This window comes from Mirounga leonina, unplaced genomic scaffold (assembly GCF_011800145.1).
Source record: "Mirounga leonina isolate KUSES-001 unplaced genomic scaffold, KU_Mleo_1.0 Mir_151, whole genome shotgun sequence".
Taxonomy (NCBI): domain Eukaryota; kingdom Metazoa; phylum Chordata; class Mammalia; order Carnivora; family Phocidae; genus Mirounga; species Mirounga leonina.
Window position 1 is genome coordinate 89,886,615 of NW_023270377.1, and position 5,760 is coordinate 89,892,374.

Below are 5,760 nucleotides of genomic sequence, written 5' to 3' on the forward strand. Positions count from 1 at the left end.
ATTTTCTGTTTGGTATATCTATTCATTGATGTTAAGTGGGGTGTTAAAGTCCCCTATCTATCACTATTAATTACTTCCTTTATGTTTGTTAATAGCTGCTTTATGTATTTGGGTGCTCCCATATTGGGTGGATAAATTTTTACAGTTGCTATTATCTTTACATTGGAATGTTTCCTTTATGATTATATAGTTTCCTTCTTTGTCTCTTGATACAGTCTTTGTTTCAAAGTCTATTTTGCCCTATACAAGTATTGCTACCCTGGCTTCCTTTTCACTCCCATAAGCATGATAAATGCTTTTCCATCCCTTCACTTTCAATCTTCATGTGTCTTTAGGTTTGAAATAAATCTTTTGTAGGCAGCATATAGATGGGTCTTGCCTTTTTTTTTTTTTTTAATTTATCCCCTCCTCCTATGTCTTTTGATTGGAGTATTTAGTTCATTTACATTCAAATTAGTGATAGGAATGTACTTACTGCCATTTTGTTACTTGTTTTATGGTTGTTTTTGTAGTTCTTTCCTATTTCTTGCTCCCTCCTCTCATGGTTTGCTGGCTTTCATTAGTGACATACTTGGGTTTCTTTCTGTATATTTTTTGCATATCTATGACCAGTTTTCAATTTGTGGTTGCCGTTAGGTTTATATATAACATCTTATGCATATAGCAGTCTGTATCAAGTTGATGGTCATTTAAGTTTGGACCCATTCTAAAAGCACTGAATTTTTATTTCTCTCCCTCATCACACATTTTAAGTATATTTAGTCATACTTTGTATCTTCTATTTTGTGAATCCCTTTACTGATTTTTTTAGATATACTTAATTTTATTGCTTTTATGCTTCCTGTTTTTCTTGGTCCTGCTTATGATCTTTCACTTATACTCAAAGAATCCCTTTGACATATTTTATAAGGCTATTTTAGTGATGAAGAATTCCTTCAACTTTTATTTTTCTATGAAACTCTTTATCTCTCCTTCTAGTCTGGGTGATAATCTTGTTGGATAGAGTATTCTTGCCTTCAGGTTTTTCCCTTTCAGCACTTTGAATATATCCTGTCACTCTCTTCTGGCCTGCAAAGTTTCTGCTGAAAAAATCCACTGATAGTTTTATAGGGTTTCCCTTGTATGTAACTGTTTTCTCTTGCTGCTTTACAAATTCTCTTTATCACTAATATTTGCCATTTCAATTACTTTGTGTCTTAGAGGGGCTATGGATATCTGTTTCTTCCTCAGATTCAGGATGTTTTCACCTATTTATTTCTTCCTCCTTTTCTCTTCTGGGATCCCTATAATGTGAATATTATTACTGAGTTTCCTTAAGTCTATTCTCATTTTTTAAATTTTTTTCTCTCCCGTTCTGCTTGATTGCTTTTATTTACTCTTCTTCAGGTTGCTGATCTGTTTTTCTGTTTTCTCTAGTCTCCTTTTTATTCCATTTACAATTTTTCTATTAAAGATTTTATTTATTCATTTTAGAGAGAGAGTGCAAGCAGGGAGAGGCAGAAGGAGATAAAGGACAACGCAGATTCTGCACTGAGCTCAGAGCCTGACTCACAGCTCAGTCTCACAACTGCGAGATCACCACCTGAGCCAAAACCAAGAGTGGGATGCTTAATCGAATGAGCCACCCAGGTGCCCCTACAGTATTTTTAATTTCAGTTACTGAGTTCTTTATCATTAGTTCTTTTTGTTTGTTTGTTTTGGGTTTTTGTTTTTTTTGTTTTGGTTTGGTTTTTTGGGGTTTTTTTGCATTTTCTCTCTTTTTTTAGGGTTACTTGGGTCCTCCACTCTTTTCTCCAGTTGAGTATCTTTTTGAACATTACTTTAAATTTTTTTCTCAGGCATATTATCACTGTTTTGTTTATCTCTCTTGCTGTGATTTTATCCTGTTCTTTCATTTGGGACATATTTCTCTGTCTTGTTTTGTCAGGGGAGGATCTCAGCACCTAGATTCAGGCTGATGTAAGCCAGACCTGAGGTAGCAGGTTATAAAGTATGAAAATACATATAATCCTTTGGGCTTGCAAGCATAAGCCCCACTGGCCACCAGAGCCAAGTGTCCTGGAGTTATCCCTGGTGAATCAGTTATGAAAATTGGGGCTTGAAGGAATTGCTCCTCAGGCTAAACCTCCTGAGTAAGAAAACTAGCATATTTTACAAAAAGACTACATGGGTGTTTCATCCTGCTGTCTGTGCAGTGCCTTGATAATGGCATGTCAAGAACTGTCTCTCCAATTACTTAGTCTCTAGGACCCAGGAATGCAATTCCCCTTGGCTTCTAAAGCCAGACAATCATTGGGTATCCCCTGAGCTGCAGCCACAAAAACCAGAGCACTAGACATAAAAACCAGGGTTCCTCTGGGAGATAGTGGCACTATGGAGCATGGCAGAGGGAGAGTGCTCAGATGGCAACTGCTGATGGGAGCAAGGCAGTGGGAAGCATGAAGATGGCCCTCTGAGGTAAGGGTTAAGGGGAAAGCCTAGGGTTGGGGGGGAAAAAAGATGGTGTGCATACATGGTGCCCACCAGCCTTCATCTCTGGAGATTTTCCCTGAACACCTGTAGATGCTAATTTAGATGCATGCCCATCAGGTGATGATTAATGATTAGCAAATGAGCTGCTTTCATGAAGTGTGGGCATGATCAACTGCTTCTGAACTGGGCTCTGGGGTGAGAGACCGCAAGTGTGGGTGTCCTTTAAGAGCCATTTCTCAGATCACTATGCCCTGGGCATCATTGAAGTGAGCCCTATTTGTTTACAAAGCTAGATGCTTTGGGAGCTCTCTTAAAAATTGGGATGCCTGATGTAGGATTCAGATCCTTCACTCCATGGGAGAAGTTCTGGGTTCTTAAATCCCTCCTGTACTATAAGTGGGGGTTGGGGCACCTGGGTGGCTCAGTTGGTTAAGCCTCTGACTCTTGATTTTGGCTCAGGTCATGATCTCAGGGTCACAAGATTGAGCGCTGCATCAGGCTCTGCACTCAACATGGAGTCTGCTTAAGATTCTCTCCTTTTCCCTCAGCACCCCCCCCCTTTCTCTCTCTCTCTCAAAACAACAACAAAAAAGTAGGTGGGGTTTATGACGGGATTGTGTCACAGCTTCTTTGATGTGTGTGTTGTTGTTTTTTTTTTTCCTAGTATGCTCAAGGTGTAATTGTTAGCTAGTTTTTAGGGTTTTTTTTTTTTTCCCCCCAGAGGAAATTATTCCACATGTAGCTGTAGATTCAATGTGTCAGTGGAGGAGGAGGTGAATTCAGAATCTTCCTATGTTGCGATCTTGAACCGGCAACATCAGTGTTTTGCTTTCCTATCTGATTAACTTACTAAATTCTCTTACTAGTTGTAATCATTTATAGATTTTTTTTCAAAGATTTCTTATTTAGGACAGAGCGAGAGAGAGAGAACACAAGCAGGGGGAATGGGGTAGGGAGAAGCAGGCTCCCCACAGAGCAGGGAGTCTGATGTGGGGCTCGATCCCAGGACCCTGGGATCATGACCTGAGCCAAAGGCAGACGCCTAACAACTGAGCCAGCCAGGTGCCCCTATAGATTTTCTTTTCCATATCCATCAAGACAAATTTCTGTCTATAAATTTTTTTTCCCATTTTTGTTTTTCACTACCTCTTTAATCAGGTCTTTATTCAAAATGAGCTGCCCAAAATTATTTGACCTTTATGGAATAAATTAAGTTTTTGCAGCATGCTTTTTTTCTGTGGTGGGTCTTTTCTGCTGGCATCTCTTCAGCGGCTGGGTTCTTGGCAGCTGCAACCTTTTTCCCCACCAAAGAGTTCTGCTTCTTAACACCAATAGCCTTCTTCCCTTTTTTCCCTACTACTGGTTACTTGGCTAGAAACCCCCTTCTCATCTGAATTGGCTTCTAGTGCTACTGCAGCTTTATCCACCTGGAGCTTGTGATTCTTGGCCTGGTGAAGAATGTTTTTCTAGTTTATGGTCTTTGAATATGAGTTTAGCTTCAACTTCATTCTCAGGTTTTTCAGTAGATTCTTCTTTAGGACTCTATGATGAAACTTTTTGTGTTGTTCTAAGAGGATCTTGAGATCTCTGTGATTTTTGAGATTCTGTTAAGGTCTGTATTGAAAATTGTGTGCATGGAAGATTGTATTTACTCTTGAGGGTAAGTCATCTATCTTAGAGAAAGCACTTTTATTCCAAATGTAGAAACATTCCATGTGCCCACCAGGAGCAAGTTTCAAAATGTTGAGTTTGTTTACATGAAGCAGAGTAATTCCCAAGATGTTTCTGAAGACCTTGACAACTCTTGTCCTTTTTATTGATGATTCAGAGCCCCCTGCTCTGCGTACAATGACCACTTCTCATTTTGCTTTTGCAGCTTTCGTTTGCTGAGAGGCATGGGACTTGGTGATCTCATTCTAGGCCCTAAGTTTCTTAAGAAGCAAAGTAGACTCCATAGTCATCTCTTAGCTTTCAACTTCATTTTCAACCACCAAAGGAAGTTCAGGAACTTCCTCAATATCATGACCTTTAGATATGACCAGCGCAGGTAAGGCTAAAGCAGCCAGAGCAGAGCAGAAGACATAATACATCTGTGTTATGTTCATTCTGTGTTGTGCCAGTGGTGTGAGGTTATGGCTGGTGCAAACAAAGGGTTTCACAACACTTATCTCCAAAAGCAGCCTGGGCAGAACTGTGAGTCACACCATCTTGAATTCTGGGAATTTAAGCCACACTCTCTTCATACCCCAACACCCAGTCCTGGTTTGATGCCCTGCTAATTGGCAGCACAGTGCTGTCTTTGTTGCACAAGTTGAACAAAGTTCACAATATCTGGTTAAATGGAAGCCTTGAACACAGCAGGCAGTTACATTTTTGCCAGATAACTCCCCTTTCTGGAGTAAACTGATATCAATGGTTGCTACACCATAGTAGGGAAAAGGGGGAAGACTACACTCCTCTCAACCCAATAATTCCCACAGGAAAAGCTGCCCCCCCCATCTTAATGGGCTAGATAGAACTTTCTTTTTTTAAGATTTTATTTAGTTGTTTGAGAGAGAGTGAGCACGTGTGTAGCAGAGAGAGAGGGAGAAGCAGGCTCCCTGTTGAGCAGAGAGCCTGACATGGGACTCTATCCCAGGACCTTAGGATCATGACCTGAGCCAAGCAGACACTTAACCAACTGAGCCATCCAGGCGCCCCTGGCTAGAACTTCTTAAATATGTGTTAAAAACAAGTAATATCAGGATTCCTCATTTTATTTTTTATTTAAATTTAGCATTTTAGTATTTCATTATTGTATATGAAGAATACTGTAAGTTTTTATAAAAACATTTTATCAGGTATCTAATTTATCTATTGCTTCATAACAAGTTACTTTAAAAATGAGTTTCTCAATACTAGTGCCACCACCTTCTGCCACTCCTGGTGCTGCTTGTGTGCTCCTTCGGTACAGAGCTGGTACCTCTTCATGAAGCAGCAGTTGAGGACACTCTAGCACTTGCCATGGCCTATGAAAAGGCAAAGGAGGAGTCCAGACTGAGAATAGTGATCATAATTAATTTGATGGGGCAGGATGGTTCTGTGGTACAGTTTAAGATTAAGAGGCATACACTACTTAGTAAACTAATGAAAGCCTATTATGAATGACATGGTTTGTCAATGAGGCTGATCAGATTCCGATTTGATGGGCAGCCAATCAATGAAAGAGACACACCTGCACAGTTGGAAATGGAGGATGGAGATACAATTGATGTGTTCCTACAGCAGACAGGAGGTGTCTACTAAAAA

At 40.0% G+C, this 5,760-nt stretch overlaps 1 pseudogene; it reads right to left on the minus strand.

Moving 5' to 3' along the window:
• Window positions 1-3,715: 3,715 nt before the first annotated feature.
• LOC118011839 lies at window positions 3,716-4,620 on the minus strand (annotated as a pseudogene).
• Window positions 4,621-5,760: the final 1,140 nt, after the last annotated feature.